Here is a 17,245-nt window from a genome sequence, read left to right on the forward strand (position 1 = left end):
GATCCTCACACTCTTTCATGATGTACTGATATTTTGTCATTCTGATTTATCTGAAAAGCTGGGGATATAGCTCAGTGATGGAGCATTCGACTGCAGATCAAGAGGTCCCTGGTTCAAATCCGGGTGTCCCCTCACCGTATTTTGATTCTGTTGTTTGTAATTTGGACTTTTCATCAATTCCATTTGGATCATCTTTGACAGAGTCAGTGTTCCCTTGGATATTGCACTTTAATGGCATTACAGTGTTTGCTTCTCAAAACCTGTGAGCAAATGCAGTTTTTAACACTCGGCTTGGTATTCCCTTTGGGAAATTTCTGAAACATCATTGATCAATTTTGGAATTCGGCTCTTCCTTTCAGAGCACTAAACAAAGGGAATGGACTATGAAACCAATTGACAACTTTATTATACTCTTTGGTGCTTTCTTGTATTGCACTGAAGAAATGGCGTATAAAACTTGGCAGCGAAGCAGTCAATCTATTTCTCATTTCACCTGTGTCTTCAGTCTTACATATATTCCACCTCTTCTCTGTGCATGCAAAGTATGTGTTTGTTTGAAACACTTCATTTTTGTGCAACGTAGGAACTATTTAATTTCTCCTTAAAAGCTCTGCCTACGTGCAAGATGTACGAACTATCATTGCAGTTGCAAGAAGGCTGGTCTGAAGAATCAGGCCATTTGCAAACGCAAAATGGCTTTTTCTGATGTATTAAATGGAAGGTATTCGAAAGGGGTGTTTGGGTGTACCTTCCAAACACCGAATTGTAGTGGTACGTAGAAATGTTTTTCCACCATAATTTGGCCCAAAACAATCATACTTCATCACCATCTCCGTGATTGTGGTAACCAATCCTCAAATGATAAGGTGTCCCGTAAAAACCTCTTCCCCTTTAAGAATGTTTCAAAACAATCATTGTATGTAGAGGCATTGGTCCTATGTACCACTGCCTATTCAAATAAAATAACAATGAAACAAATAAATCTGTTTTTTAAATGATCCAGTTTTACTTTAATAAATAATATTAAGGACTACTTCTCCTGTTCCACAGTTTCAAGGTTGTACTTTCTGGCACAACTTAGTATGATCCTCACACTCTTTCATGATGTACCGATATTTTGTCATTCTGATTTTACTAAAAAGCTGGGGATATAGCTCAGTGGTAGAGCATTTGACTGCAGATCAAGTTGTCCGTGGTTCAAATCCGGGTGTCTCCTCACCCTATTTTGATTCTGTTGTTTGTAATTTGGACTTTTCATCAATTCCATTTGGATCATCTTTGACAGAGTCAGTGTTCCCTTGGATATTGCACTTTAATAGCATTTCAGTGTTTCCTGCTCAAAGCCTGTGAGTAAATGCAGTTTTTAACACTCGGCTTGGTATTCCCTTTGGGAAATTTCTGAAACATCATTGATCAATTTTGAAATTCGGCTCTTCCTTTCACAGCACTAAACAAAGGGAATGGACTATGAAACCAATTGACAACTTCATTATACTGTTTGGTGCTTTCTGCTATTGCACTGAAGAAATGGCATATAAAAGTTGGCAGCGAAGCAGTCAATCTATTTCTCATTTCACCTGTGTCTTCAGTCTTACATATATTCCACCTCTTCTCTGTGTATGCAAAGTATGTGTTTGTTTGAAGCACTTCATTTTTGTGCAACGTAGGAACTATTTAATTTCTCCTGAAAAGCTCTGCCTACGTGCAAGATGTACGAACTATCATTGCAGTTGCAAGAAGGCTGGTCTGAAGAATCAGGCCATTTTCAAACTCAAAATGGCTTTTTCTGATGTATTAAATGAAAGGTATTCGAAAGGGTTGTTTTGGGTGTACCTTCCAAATACCGAATTGTTGTGGTACGTAGAAATGTTTTTCCACCATAATTTGGCCAAAACAATCATACTTCATCACCATCTCCGTGATTGTGGTAACCAATCCTCAAATGATAAGGTGTCCCATATAATCCTCTTCCCCTTTAAGAATGTTTCAAAACAATCATTGTATGTAGAGGCATTGGTCCTATGTACCACTGTCTATTCAAATAAAATAACAATGAAACAAATAAATCGGTTTTTTAAATGATCCAGTTTTCCTTTAATAAATAATATTAAGGAATACTTCTCCTGTTCCACAGTTTCAAGGTTGTACTTTCTGGCACAACTTAGTATGATCCTCACACTCTTTCATGATGTACTGATATTTTGTCATTCTGATTTTTCTGAAAAGCTGGGGATATAGCTCAATGGTAGAGCATTTGACTGCAGATCAAGAGGTCCCTGGTTCAAATCCGGGTGTCCCCTCACCCTATTTTGATTCTGTTGTTTGTAATTGGGACTTTCCATCAATTCCATTTGGATCATCTTTGACAGAGTCAGTGTTCCCTTGGATATTGCACTTTAATGGCATTACAGTGTTTGCTTCTCAAAACCTGTGAGTAAATGCAGTTTTTAACACTCGGCTTGGTATTCCCTTTGGGAAATTTCTGAAACATCATTGATCAATTTTGGAATTCGGCTCTTCCTTTCACAGCACTAAACAAAGGGAATGGACTATGAAACCAATTGACAACTTTGTTATACTGTTTGGTGCTTTCTTGTATTGCAATGAAGAAATGGCGTATAAAACTTGGCAGCGAAGCAGTCAATCTATTTCTCATTTCACCTGTGTCTTCAGTCTTACATATATTCCACCTCTTCTCTGTGCATGCAAAGTATGTGTTTGTTTGAAGCACTTCATTTTTGTGCAACGTAGGAACTATTTAATTTCTCCTTAAAAGCTCTGCCTACGTGCAAGATGTAAAAACTATCATTGCAGTTGCAAGAAGGCTGGTCTGAAGAATCAGGCCATTTGCAAACGCAAAATGGCTTTTTCTGATGTATTAAATGGAAGGTATTCGAAAGGGGTGTTTTGGGTGTACCTTCCAAATACCGAATTGTAGTGGTACCTAGAAATGTTTTTCCACCATAATTTGGCCAAAACAATCATACTTCATCACCATCTCCGTGATTGTGGTAACCAATCCTCAAATGATAAGGTGTCCCATAAAAACCTCTTCACCTTTAAGAATGTTTCAAAACAATCATTGTATGTAGAGGCATTGGTCCTATGTACCACTGCCTATTCAAATAAAATAATAATGAAACAAATAAATCTGTTTTTTAAATGATCCAGTTTTCCTTTAATAAATAATATTAAGGACTACTTCTCCTGTTCCACAGTTTCAAGGTTATACTTTCTGCACAACTTCTGGCACAACTTAGTATGATCCTCACACTCTTTCATGATGTACTGATATTTTGTCATTCTGATTTTTCTGAAAAGCTGGGGATATAGCTCAATGGTAGAGCATTTGACTTCAGATCAAGAGGTCCCTGGTTCAAATCCGGGTATACCCTCACCCTATTTTGATTCTGTTGTTTGTAATTGGGACTTTTCATCAATTCCATTTGGAACATCTTTGACAGAGTCAGTGTTCCCTTGGATATTGCACTTTAATAGCATTTCAGTGTTTCCTTCTCAAAGCCTGTGAGTAAATGCAGTTTTTAACACTCGGCTTGGTATTCCCTTTGGGAAATTTCTGAAACATCATTGATCAATTTTGGAATTCGGCTCTTCCTTTCACAGCACTAAACAAAGGGAATGGACTATGAAACCAATTGACAACTTTGTTATACTGTTTGGTGCTTTCTTGTATTGCACTGAAGAAATGGCGTATAAAACTTGGCAGCGAAGCAGTCAATCTATTTCTCATTTCACCTGTGTCTTCAGTCTTACATATATTCCACCTCTTCTCTGTGCATGCAAAGTATGTGTTAATTTGAAGCACTTCATTTTTGTGCAACGTAGGAACTATTTAATTTCTCCTTAAAAGCTCTGCCTACGTGCAAGATGTACGAACTATCATTGTAGTTGCCAGAAGGCTGGTCTGAAGAATCAGGCCATTTGCAAACGCAAAATGGCTTTTTCTGATGCATTAGATAGAAGGTATTCGAAAGGGGTGTTTGGGTGTACCTTCCAAATACCGAATTGTAGTGGTACGTAGAAATGTTTTTCCACCATAATTTGGCCCAAAACAATCATACTTCATCACCATCTCAGTGAGTGTGGTAACCAATCCTCAAATGATAAGGTGTCCCGTAAAAACGTCTTCCCCTTTAAGTATGTTTCAAAACAATCATTGTATGTAGAGGCATTGGTCCTATGTACCACTGCCTATTCAAATAAAATAACAATGAAACAAATAAATCTGTTTTTTAAATTATCCAGTTTTCCTTTAATAAATAATATTAAGGACTACTTCTCCTGTTCCACAGTTTCAAGGTTGTACTTTCTGGCACAACTTAGTATGATCCTCATACTCTTTCATGATGTACTGATATTTTGTCATTCTGATTTTTCTGAAAAGCTGGGGATATAGCTCAGTGGTAGAGCATTTGACTGCAGATCAAGAGGTCCCTGGTTCAAATCCGGGTGTCACCACACCCTATTTTGATTCTGTTGTTTGTAATTTGGACTTTTCATCAATTCCATTTGGATCATCTTTGACAGAGTCAGTGTTCCCTTTGATATTGCACTTTAATACCATTTTGGTGTTTCCTGCTCAAAGCTTGTGAGTAAATGCAGTTTTTAACACTCGGCTTGGTATTCCCTTTCGGAAATTTCTGAAACATCATTGATCAATTTTGGAATTCGGCTCTTCCTTTCACAGCACTAAACAAAGGGAATGGACTATGAAACCAATTGACAACTTTGTTATACTGTTTGGTGCTTTCTTGTATTGCACTGATGAAATGGCGTATAAAACTTGGCAGCGAAGCAGTCAATCTATTTCTCATTTCACCTGTGTCTTCAGTCTTACATATATTCCACCTCTTCTCTGTGCATGCAAAGTATGTGTTTGTTTGAAGCACTTCATTTTTGTGCAATGTAGGAACTATTTAATTTCTCCTTAAAAGCTCTGCCTACGTGCAAGATGTACGAACTATCATTGCAGTTGCAAGAAGGCTGGTCTGAAGAATCAGGCCATTTGCAAATGCAAAATGGCTTTTTCTGATGTATTAAATGGAAGGTATTCGAAAGGGGTGTTTGGGTGTACCTTCCAAATACCGAATTGTAGTGGTACGTAGAAATGTTTTTCCACCATAATTTGGCCCAAAACAATCATACTTCATAACCATCTCCGTGATTGTGGTAACCAATCCTCAAATGATAAGGTGTCCCGTAAAAACCTCTTCCCCTTTAAGAATGTTTCAAAACAATCATTGTATGTAGAGGCATTGGTCCTATGTACCACTGCCTATTCAAATAAAATAATAATGAAACAAATAAATCTGTTTTTTAAATGATCCAGTTTTCCTTTAATAAATAATATTAAGGACTACTTCTCCTGTTCCACAGTTTCAAGGTTGTACTTTCTGGCACAACTTAGTATGATCCTCACACTCTTTAATGATGTACTGATATTTTGTCATTCTGATATTAATGAAAAGCTGGGGATATAGCTCAGTGGTAGAGCATTTGACTGCAGATCAAGAGGTCCCTGGTTCAAATCCGGGTGTCCCCTCACCCTATTTTGATTCTGTTGTTTGTAATTGGGACTTTTCATCAATTCCATTTGGAACATCTTTGACAGAGTCAGTGTTCCCTTGGACATTGCACTTTAATAGCATTTCAGTGTTTCCTGCTCAAAGCCTGTGAGTAAATGCAGTTTTTAACACTCGGCTTGGTTTTCCCTTTGGGAAATTTCTGAAACATCATTGATCAATTTTGGAATTCGTCTCTTCCTTTCACAGCACTAAACAAAGGGAATGGACTATGAAACCAATTGACAACTTTGTTATACTGTTTGGTGCTTTCTTGTATTGCACTGAAGAAATGGCGTATAAAACTTTGCAGCGAAGCAGTCAATCTATTTCTCATTTCACCTGTGTCTTCAGTCTTACATATATTCCACCTCTTCTCTGTGCATGCAAAGTATGTGTTTGTTTGAAGCACTTCATTTTTGTGCAACGTAGGAACTATTTAATTTCTCCTTAAAAGCTCTGCCTACGTGCAAGATGTACGAACTATCATTGCAGTTGCAAGAAGGCTGGTCTGAAGAATCAGGCCATTTGCAAACGCAAAATGGCTTTTTCTGATGTATTAAATGAAAGGTATTCGAAAGGGGTGTTTTGGGTGTACCTTCCAAATACCGAAATGTTGTGGTACGTAGAAATGTTTTTCCACCATAATTTGGCCAAAACAATCATACTTCATCACCATCTCCGTGATTGTGGTAACCAATCCTCAAATAATAAGGTGTCCCGTATAAACCTCTTCCCCTTTAAGAATGTTTCAAAACAATCATTGTATGTAGAGGCATTGGTCCTATGTACCACTGCCTATTCAAATAAAATAACAATGAAACAAATAAATCTGTTTTTTAAATGATCCAGTTTTCCTTTAATGAATAATATTAAGGACTACTTCTCCTGTTCCACAGTTTCAAGGTTGTACTTTCTGGCACAACTTAGTATGATCCTCACACTCTTTCATGATGTACTGATATTTTGTCATTCTGATTTTACTGAAAAGCTGGGGATATAGCTCAGTGATGGAGCATTTGACTGCAGATCAAGAGGTCACTGGTTCAAATCCGGGTGTCCCCTCACCCTATTTTGATTCTGTTGTTTGTAATTGGGACTTTCCATCAATTCCATTTGGATCATCTTTGACAGAGTCAGTGTTCCCTTGGATATTGCACTTTAATGGCATTACAGTGTTTGCTTCTCAAAACCTGTGAGTAAATGCAGTTTTTAACACTCGGCTTGGTATTCCCTTTTGGAAATTTCTGAAACATCATTGATCAATTTTGGAATTCGGCTCTTCCTTTCACAGCACTAAACAAAGGGAATGGACTATAAAACCAATTGACAACTTTGTTATACTGTTTGGTGCTTTCTTGTATTGCACTGAAGAAATGGCGTATAAAACTTGGCAGTTAAGCAGTTAATCTATTTCTCATTTCACCTGTGTCTTCAGTCTTACATATATTCCACCTTTTCTCTGTGCATGCAAAGTATGTGTTTGTTTGAAACACTTCATTTTTGTGCAACGTAGGAACTTTTTAATTTCTCCTTAAAAGCTCTGCCTACGTGCAAGATGTACGAACTATCATTGCAGTTGCAAGTAGGCTGGTCTGAAGAATCAGGCCATTTGCAAACGCAAAATGGCTTTTTCTGATGTATTAAATGGAAGGTATTCGAAAGGGGTGTTTGGGTGTACCTTCCAAATACCGAATTGTAGTGGTACGTAGATATGTTTTTCCACCATAATTTGGCCCAAAACAATCATACTTCATCACCATCTCCGTGATTGTGGTAACTAATCCTCAAATGATAAGGTGTCCCGTAAAAACCTCTTCCCCTTTAAGAATGTTTCAAAACAATCATTGTATGTAGAGGCATTGGTCCTATGTACCACTGCCTATTCAAATAAAATAACAATGAAACAAATAAATCTGTTTTTTAAATGATCCAGTTTTCCTTTAATAAATAATATTAAGGACTACTTCTCCTGTTCCACAGTTTCAAGGTTGTACTTTCTGGCACAACTTAGTATGATCCTCACACTCTTTCATGATGTACCGATATTTTGTCATTCTGATTTTACTGAAAAGCTGGGGATATAGCTCAGTGGTAGAGCATTTGACTGCAGATCAAGTGGTCCGTAGTTCAAATCCGGGTGTCCCCTCACCCTATTTTGATTCTGTTGTTTGTAATTTGGACTTTTCATCAATTCCATTTGGATCATCTTTGACAGAGTCAGTGTTCCCTTGGATATTGCACTTTAATAGCATTTCAGTGTTTCCTGCTCAAAGCCTGTGAGTAAATGCAGTTTTTAACACACGGCTTGGTATTCCCTTTGGGAAATTTCTGAAACATCATTGAACAATTTTGGAATTCGGCTCTTCCTTTCACAGCACTAAACAAAGGGAATGGACTATGAAACCAATTGACAACTTTGCTATACTGTTTGGTGCTTTCTTGTATTGCACTGAAGAAATGGCGTATAAAACTTGGCAGCGAAGCAGTCAATCTATTTCTCATTTCACCTGTGTCTTCAGTCTTACATATATTCCACCTCTTCTCTGTGCATGCAAAGTATGTGTTTGTTTGAAGCACTTCATTTTTGTGCAACGTAGGAACTATTTAATTTCTCCTTAAAAGCTCTGCCTACGTGCAAGATGTACGAACTATCATTGTAGTTGCCAGAAGGCTGGTCTGAAGAATCAGGCCATTTGCAAACGCAAAATGGCTTTTTCTGATGTATTAGATAGAAGGTATTCGAAAGGGGTGTTTGGGTGTACCTTGCAAATACCGAATTATAGTGGTACGTAGAAATGTTTTTCCACCATAATTTGGCCCAAAACAATCATACGTCATCACCATCTCAGTGAGTGAGGTAACCAATCCTCAAATGATAAGGTGTCCCGTAAAAACCTCTTCCCCTTTAAGAATGTTTTAAAACAATCATTGTATGTAGAGGCATTGGTCTTATGTACCACTGCCTATTCAAATAAAATAATAATGAAACAAATAAATCTGTTTTTTAAATGATCCAGTTTTCCTTTTATTAAATAATATTAAGGACTACTTCTCCTGTTCAACAGTTTCAAGGTTGTTTTTTCTGATACAACTTAGTATGATCCTCACACTCTTTCATGATGTACTGATATTTTGTCATTCTGATTTTACTGAAAAGCTGGGGATATAGCTCAGTGGTAGAGCATTTGACTGCAGATCAAGAGGTCCCTGGTTCAAATCCGGGTGTCCCCTCACTCTATTTTGATTCTGTTGTTTGTAATTGGGACTTTTCATCAATTCCATTTGGATCATCTTTGACAGAGTCAGTGTTCTCTTGGACATTGCACTTTAATAGCATTTCAGTGTTTCCTGCTCAAAGCCTGTGAGTAAATGCAGTTTTTAACACTCGGCTTGGTTTTCCCTTTGGGAAATTTCTGAAACATCATTGATCAATTTTGGAATTCGTCTCTTCCTTTCACAGCACTAAACAAAGGGAATGGACTATGAAACCAATTGACAACTTTGTTATACTGTTTGGTGCTTTCTTGTATTGCACTGAAGAAATGGCGTATAAAACTTTGCAGCGAAGCAGTCAATCTATTTCTCATTTCACCTGTGTCTTCAGTCTTACATATATTCCACCTCTTCTCTGTGCATGCAAAGTATGTGTTTGTTTGAAGCACTTCATTTTTGTGCAACGTAGGAACTATTTAATTTCTCCTTAAAAGCTCTGCCTACGTGCAAGATGTACGAACTATCATTGCAGTTGCAAGAAGGCTGGTCTGAAGAATCAGGCCATTTGCAAACGCAAAATGGCTTTTTCTGATGTATTAAATGAAAGGTATTCGAAAGGGGTGTTTTGGGTGTACCTTCCAAATACCGAAATGTTGTGGTACGTAGAAATGTTTTTCCACCATAATTTGGCCAAAACAATCATACTTCATCACCATCTCCGTGATTGTGGTAACCAATCCTCAAATAATAAGGTGTCCCGTATAAACCTCTTCCCCTTTAAGAATGTTTCAAAACAATCATTGTATGTAGAGGCATTGGTCCTATGTACCAATGCCTATTCAAATAAAATAACAATGAAACAAATAAATCTGTTTTTTAAATGATCCAGTTTTCCTTTAATGAATAATATTAAGGACTACTTCTCCTGTTCCACAGTTTCAAGGTTGTACTTTCTGGCACAACTTAGTATGATCCTCACACTCTTTCATGATGTACTGATATTTTGTCATTCTGATTTTACTGAAAAGCTGGGGATATAGCTCAGTGATGGAGCATTTGACTGCAGATCAAGAGGTCACTGGTTCAAATCCGGGTGTCCCCTCACCCTATTTTGATTCTGTTGTTTGTAATTGGGACTTTCCATCAATTCCATTTGGATCATCTTTGACAGAGTCAGTGTTCCCTTGGATATTGCACTTTAATGGCATTACAGTGTTTGCTTCTCAAAACCTGTGAGTAAATGCAGTTTTTAACACTCGGCTTGGTATTCCCTTTGGGAAATTTCTGAAACATCATTGATCAATTTTGGAATTCGGCTCTTCCTTTCACAGCACTAAACAAAGGGAATGGACTATAAAACCAATTGACAACTTTGTTATACTGTTTGGTGCTTTCTTGTATTGCACTGAAGAAATGGCGTATAAAACTTGGCAGCGAAGCAGTTAATCTATTTCTCATTTCACCTGTGTCTTCAGTCTTACATATATTCCACCTTTTCTCTGTGCATGCAAAGTATGTGTTTGTTTGAAACACTTCATTTTTGTGCAACGTAGGAACTTTTTAATTTCTCCTTAAAAGCTCTGCCTACGTGCAAGATGTACGAACTATCATTGCAGTTGCAAGTAGGCTGGTCTGAAGAATCAGGCCATTTGCAAACGCAAAATGGCTTTTTCTGATGTATTAAATGGAAGGTATTCGAAAGGGGTGTTTGGGTGTACCTTCCAAATACCGAATTGTAGTGGTACGTAGATATGTTTTTCCACCATAATTTGGCCCAAAACAATCATACTTCATCACCATCTCCGTGATTGTGGTAACTAATCCTCAAATGATAAGGTGTCCCGTAAAAACCTCTTCCCCTTTAAGAATGTTTCAAAACAATCATTGTATGTAGAGGCATTGGTCCTATGTACCACTGCCTATTCAAATAAAATAACAATGAAACAAATAAATCTGTTTTTTAAATGATCCAGTTTTCCTTTAATAAATAATATTAAGGACTACTTCTCCTGTTCCACAGTTTCAAGGTTGTTCTTTCTGGCACAACTTAGTATGATCCTCACACTCTTTCATGATGTACCGATATTTTGTCATTCTGATTTTACTGAAAAGCTGGGGATATAGCTCAGTGGTAGAGCATTTGACTGCAGATCAAGTGGTCCGTAGTTCAAATCCGGGTGTCCCCTCACCCTATTTTGATTCTGTTGTTTGTAATTTGGACTTTTCATCAATTCCATTTGGATCATCTTTGACAGAGTCAGTGTTCCCTTGGATATTGCACTTTAATAGCATTTCAGTGTTTCCTGCTCAAAGCCTGTGAGTAAATGCAGTTTTTAACACACGGCTTGGTATTCCCTTTGGGAAATTTCTGAAACATCATTGATCAATTTTGGAATTCGGCTCTTCCTTTCACAGCACTAAACAAAGGGAATGGACTATGAAACCAATTGACAACTTTGCTATACTGTTTGGTGCTTTCTTGTATTGCACTGAAGAAATGGCGTATAAAACTTGGCAGCGAAGCAGTCAATCTATTTCTCATTTCACCTGTGTCTTCAGTCTTACATATATTCCACCTCTTCTCTGTGCATGCAAAGTATGTGTTTGTTTGAAGCACTTCATTTTTGTGCAACGTAGGAACTATTTAATTTCTCCTTAAAAGCTCTGCCTACGTGCAAGATGTACGAACTATCATTGTAGTTGCCAGAAGGCTGGTCTGAAGAATCAGGCCATTTGCAAACGCAAAATGGCTTTTTCTGATGTATTAGATAGAAGGTATTCGAAAGGGGTGTTTGGGTGTACCTTGCAAATACCGAATTATAGTGGTACGTAGAAATGTTTTTCCACCATAATTTGGCCCAAAACAATCATACGTCATCACCATCTCAGTGAGTGAGGTAACCAATCCTCAAATGATAAGGTGTCCCGTAAAAACCTCTTCCCCTTTAAGAATGTTTTAAAACAATCATTGTATGTAGAGGCATTGGTCTTATGTACCACTGCCTATTCAAATAAAATAATAATGAAACAAATAAATCTGTTTTTTAAATGATCCAGTTTTCCTTTTATTAAATAATATTAAGGACTACTTCTCCTGTTCAACAGTTTCAAGGTTGTTTTTTCTGATACAACTTAGTATGATCCTCACACTCTTTCATGATGTACTGATATTTTGTCATTCTGATTTTACTGAAAAGCTGGGGATATAGCTCAGTGGTAGAGCATTTGACTGCAGATCAAGAGGTCCCTGGTTCAAATCCGGGTGTCCCTTCACTCTATTTTGATTCTGTTGTTTGTAATTGGGACTTTTCATCAATTCCATTTGGATCATCTTTGACAGAGTCAGTGTTCTCTTGGATATTGCACTTTAATAGCATTTCAGTGTTTCCTGCTCGAAACCTGTGAGTAAATGCAGTTTTTAACACTCGGCTTGGTATTCCCTTTGTGAAATTTCTGAAAATCATTGATCAATTTTGGAATTCGGCTCTTCCTTTCACAGCACTAAACAAAGGGAATGGACTATGAAACCAATTGACAACATTGTTATACTGTTTGGTGCTTTCTTGTATTGCACTGAAGAAATGGCGTATAAAACTTGGCAGCGAAGCAGTCAATCTATTTCTCATTTCACCTGTGTCTTCAGTCTTACATATATTCCACCTCTTCTCTGTGCTTGCAAAGTATGTGTTTGTTTGAAGCACTTCATTTTTGTGCAACGTAGGAACTATTTAATTTCTCCTTAAAAGCTCTGCCTACGTGCAAGATGTACGAACTATCATTGCAGTTGCAAGAAGGCTGGTCTGAAGAATCAGGCCATTTGTAAATGCAAAATGGCTTTTTCTGATGTATTAAATGGAAGGTTTTCGAAAGGGGTGTTTGGGTGTACCTTCCAAATACCGAATTGTAGTGGTACGTAGAAATGTTTTTCCACCATAATTTGGCCCAAAACAATCTTACTTCATCACCATCTCCGTGATTGTGGTAACCAATCCTCAAATGATAAGGTGTCCCGTAAAAACCTCTTCCCCTTAAAGAATGTTTCAAAATAATCATTGTATGTAGAGGCATTGTCCTATGTACCACTGCCTATTCAAATAAAATAACAATGAAACAAATAAATCTGTTTTTTAAATGATCCAGTTTTCCTTTAATAAATAATATTAAGGACTACTTCTCCTGTTCAACAGTTTCAAGGTTGTACCTACTGGCACACCTTAGAATGATCCTCACACTCTTTCATGATGTACTGATATTTTGTCATTCTGATTTTACTGAAAAGCTGGGGATACAGCTCAGTGGTAGTGCATTTGACTGCAGATCAAGAAGGTCCTTGGTTCAAATCCGGGTGTCCCCTCACCCTATTTTGATTCTGTTGTTTGTAATTGGAACTTTTCATCAATTCCATTTGGATCATCTTTGACAGAGTCAGTGTTCCCTTGGATATTGCACTTTAATAGCATTACAGTGTTTGCTCCTCAAAACCTGTGAGTAAATGCATTTTTTACAGTGGGCTTGGTATTCCCTTTGGGAACTTTCTGAAACAACATTGATCTATGTTGGCATTCGGCTCTTCCTTTCACAGCACCAAACATAGGGAATGGACTATGAAACCAATTGACAACTTTGTTATACTGTTTGGTGCTTTCCTGTATTGCACTGAAGAAATGGCGTAGAAAACTGGCAGCAAAGCAGTCAATCTATTTCTCATTTCACCCGTGTCTTCAGTCTTACATATATTCCACCTCTTCTCTGTACATGCAAAGTATGTGTTTGTTTGAAGCACTTCATTTTTGTGCAACGTAGGAACTATTTAATTTCTCCTTAAAACTTCTGCCTACGTGCAAGATGTACGAACTATCATTGCAGTTGCAAGAAGGCTGGTCTGAAGAATCAGGCCATTTGCAAATGCAAAATGGCTTTTTCTGATGTATTAAATGGAAGGTATTCGAAAGGGGTGTTTGGGTGTACCTTTCAAATACCGAATTGTAGTGGTACGTAGAAATGTTTTTCCACCATAATTTGGCCCAAAACAATCATACTTCATCACCATCTCAGTGATTGTGGTAACCAATCCTCAAATGATAAGGTGTCCCGTAAAAACCTCTTCCCCTTTAAGAATGTTTCAAAACAATCATTGTAGATAGAGGCATTGGTCCTATTTACCACTGCCTATTCAAATAAAATAACAATGAAACAAATACATCTGTTTTTTAAATGATCCAGTTTTCCTTTAATAAATAATATTAAGGACTACTTCTCCTGTTCCACAGTTTCAAGGTTGTACTTTCTGGCACAACTTAGTATGATCCTCACACTCTTTCATGATGTACTGATATTTTGTCATTCTGACTTTACTGAAAAGCTGGGGATATAGCTCAGTGTTAGAGCATTTGTCTGCAGATCAAGAGGTCCCTGGTTCAAATCCGGGTGTCCCCTCACCCTATTTTGATTCTGTTGTTTGTAATTGGAACTTTTCATCAATTCTATTTGGATCATCTTTGACAGAGTCAGTGTTCCCTTGGATATTGCACTTTAATAGCATTACAGTGTTTGCTCCTCAAAACCTGTGAGTAAATGCATTTTTTACACTTGGCTTGGTATTCCCTTTGGGAACTTTCTGAAACAACATTGATCTATTTTGGCATTCGGCTCTTCCTTTCACAGCACCAAACATAGGGAATGGACTATGAAACCAATTGACAACTTTGTTATACTGTTTGGTGCTTTCCTGTATTGCACTATAGAAATGGCGTAGAATACTGGGCAGCAAAGCAGTCAATCTATTTCTCATTTCACCCCTGTCTTCAGTCTTACATATATTCCACCTCTTCTCTGTGCATGCAAAGTATGTGTTTGTTTGAAGCACTTCATTTTTGTGCAACGTATAAACTATTTAATTTCTCCTTAAAACTTCTGCCTACGTGCAAGATGTTCAAACTATCATTGCATTTGCAAGAAGGCTGGTCTGAAGAATCAGGCCCTTTGCAAACGCAAAATGGCTTTTTCTGATGTATTAAATGGAAGGTATTCGAAAGGGGTGTTTGGGTGTACCTTTCAAATACCGAATTGTAGTGGTACGTAGAAATGTTTTTCCACCATAATTTGGCGCAAAACAATCATACTTCATCACCATCTCAGTGATTGTGGTAACCAATCCTCAAATGATAAGGTGTCCCGTAAAAACCTCTTCCCCTTTAAGAATGTTTCAAAACAATCATTGTATGTAGAGGCATTGGTCCTATATACCACTGCCTATTCAAATAAAATAACAATGAAACAAATAAACCTGTTGTTTAAATGATCCAGTTTTCCTTTAATAAATAATATTAAGGACTACTTCTCCTGTTCCACAGTTTCAAGGTTGTACTTTCTGGCACAACTTAGTATGATCCTCACACTCTTTCATGATGTACTGATATTTTGTCATTCTGATTTTACTGAAAAGCTGGGGATATAGCTCAGTGGTAGAGCATTTGACTGCAGATCAAGAGGTCCCTGGTTAAAATCCGGGTGTTCTCTCACCCTATTTTGATTCTGTTGTTTGTAATTGGGACTTTTCATCAATTCCATTTGGATCATCTTTGACAGAGTCAGTGTTCCCTTGGATATTGCACTTTAATAGCATTTCAGTGTTTCCTGCTCAAAACCTGTGAGTAAATGCAGTTTTTAACACTCGGCTTGTTATTCCCTTTGGGAAATTCCTGAAAATCATTGATCAATTTTGGAATTCGGCTCTTCCTTTCACAGCACTAAACAAAGGGAATGGACTATGAAACCAATTGACAACTTTGTTATACTGTTTGGTGCTTTCTTGTATTGCACTGAAGAAATGGCGTATAAAACTAGGCAGCGAAGCAGTCAATCTATTTCTCATTTCACCTGTGTCTTCAGTCTTACATATATTCCACCTCTTCTCTGTGCATGCAAAGTATGTGTTTGTTTGAAGCACTTCATTTTTGTGCAACGTAGGAACTATTTAATTTCTCCTTAAAAGCTCTGCCTACGTGCAAGATGTACGAACTATCATTGCAGTTGCAAGAAGGCTGGTCTGAAGAATCAAGCCATTTGCAAACGCAAAATGGCTTTTTCTGATGTATTACATGGAAGGTATTCAAAAGGGGTGTTTGGGTGTACCTTCCAAATACCGAATTGTAGTGGTACGTAGAAATATTTTTTCACCATAATTTGGTCCAAAACAATCTTACTTCATCACCATCTCCGTGATTGTGGTAACCAATCCTCAAATGATAAGGTGTCCTGTAAAAACCTCTTCCCCTTAAAGAATGTTTCAATACAATCATTGTATGTAGAGGCATTCTCCTATGTACCACTGCCTATTCAAATAAAATAACAATGAAACAAATAAATCTGTTTTTTAAATGATCCAGTTTTCCTTTAATAAATAATATTAAGGACTACTTCTCCTGTTCAACAGTTTCAAGGTTGTACTTTCTGGCACAACTTAGTATGATCCTCACACTCTTTCATGATGTAATGATATTTTGTCATTCTGATTTTACTGAAAAGCTGGGGATATAGCTCAGTGGTAGAGCATTTGACTGCAGATCAAGAGGTCCCTGGTTCAAATCCGGGTGTCCCCTCACCCTATTTTGATTCTGTTGTTTGTAATTGGGACTTTTCATCAATTCCATTTGGATCATCTTTGACAGAGTCAGTGTTCCCTTGGATATTGCACTTTAATAGCATTTCAGTGTTTCCTGCTCGAAACCTGTGAGTAAATGCAGTTTTTAACACTCGGCTTGGTATTCCCTATGGGAAATTTCTGAAAATCATTGATCAATTTTGGAATTCGGCTCTTCCTTTCACAGCACTAAACAAAGGGAATGGACTACGAAACCAATTGACAACTTTGTTATACTGTTTGGTGCTTTCTTGTATTGCACTGAAGAAGTGGCGTATAACACTTGGCAGCGAAGTAGTCAATCTATTTCTCATTTCACCTGTGTCTTCAGTCTTACATATATTCCACCTCTTCTCTGTGCTTGCAAAGTATATGTTTGTTTGAAGCACTTCATTTTTGTGCAACGTAGAAACTATTTATTTTCTCCTTAAAAGCTCTGCCTACGTGCAAGATGTACGAGCTATCATTGCAGTTGCAAGTAGGCTGGTCTGAAGAATCAGGCCATTTGCAAATGCAAAATGGCTCTTTCTGATGTATTACATGGAAGGTATTCGAAAGGGGTGTTTGGGTGTACCTTCCAAATACTGAATTGTAGTGGTACGTAGAAATGTTTTTCCACCATAATTTGGCCCAAAACAATCTTACTTCATCACCATCTCCGTGATTGTGGTAACCAATCCTCAAATGATAAGGTGTCCCGTAAAAACCTCTTCCCCTTAAAGAATGTTTCAAAACAATCATTGTATGTAGAGGCATTGTCCTATGTACCACTGCCTGTTCAAATAAAATAACAATGAAACAAATA

At 37.5% G+C, this 17,245-nt stretch overlaps 6 non-coding genes across 6 annotated transcripts; all 6 read left to right on the top strand.

Annotated features, from left to right (window-relative positions):
• The first annotated feature begins 2,228 nt into the window (after positions 1–2,228).
• TRNAC-GCA (transfer RNA cysteine (anticodon GCA)) lies at positions 2,229–2,300 on the top strand. Its single transcript has one exon. It is a non-coding gene; the product is annotated as a tRNA-Cys (tRNA).
• Positions 2,301–4,407: 2,107 nt separating this feature from the next.
• TRNAC-GCA (transfer RNA cysteine (anticodon GCA)) lies at positions 4,408–4,479 on the top strand. The gene has a single exon. It is a non-coding gene; the product is annotated as a tRNA-Cys (tRNA).
• Positions 4,480–5,491: 1,012 nt separating this feature from the next.
• Positions 5,492–5,563, top strand: TRNAC-GCA (transfer RNA cysteine (anticodon GCA)). Its single transcript has one exon. It is a non-coding gene; the product is annotated as a tRNA-Cys (tRNA).
• Positions 5,564–8,744: 3,181 nt separating this feature from the next.
• TRNAC-GCA (transfer RNA cysteine (anticodon GCA)) lies at positions 8,745–8,816 on the top strand. The gene has a single exon. It is a non-coding gene; the product is annotated as a tRNA-Cys (tRNA).
• Positions 8,817–11,997: 3,181 nt separating this feature from the next.
• TRNAC-GCA (transfer RNA cysteine (anticodon GCA)) lies at positions 11,998–12,069 on the top strand. Its single transcript has one exon. It is a non-coding gene; the product is annotated as a tRNA-Cys (tRNA).
• A 4,258-nt stretch (positions 12,070–16,327) lies between these two features.
• Positions 16,328–16,399, top strand: TRNAC-GCA (transfer RNA cysteine (anticodon GCA)). The gene has a single exon. It is a non-coding gene; the product is annotated as a tRNA-Cys (tRNA).
• The last annotated feature ends 846 nt before the right edge of the window (positions 16,400–17,245 follow it).

The sequence above is a fragment of the Lissotriton helveticus genome, chromosome 1_2 (genome assembly GCF_964261635.1).
Source record: "Lissotriton helveticus chromosome 1_2, aLisHel1.1, whole genome shotgun sequence".
NCBI lineage: Eukaryota > Metazoa > Chordata > Amphibia > Caudata > Salamandridae > Lissotriton > Lissotriton helveticus.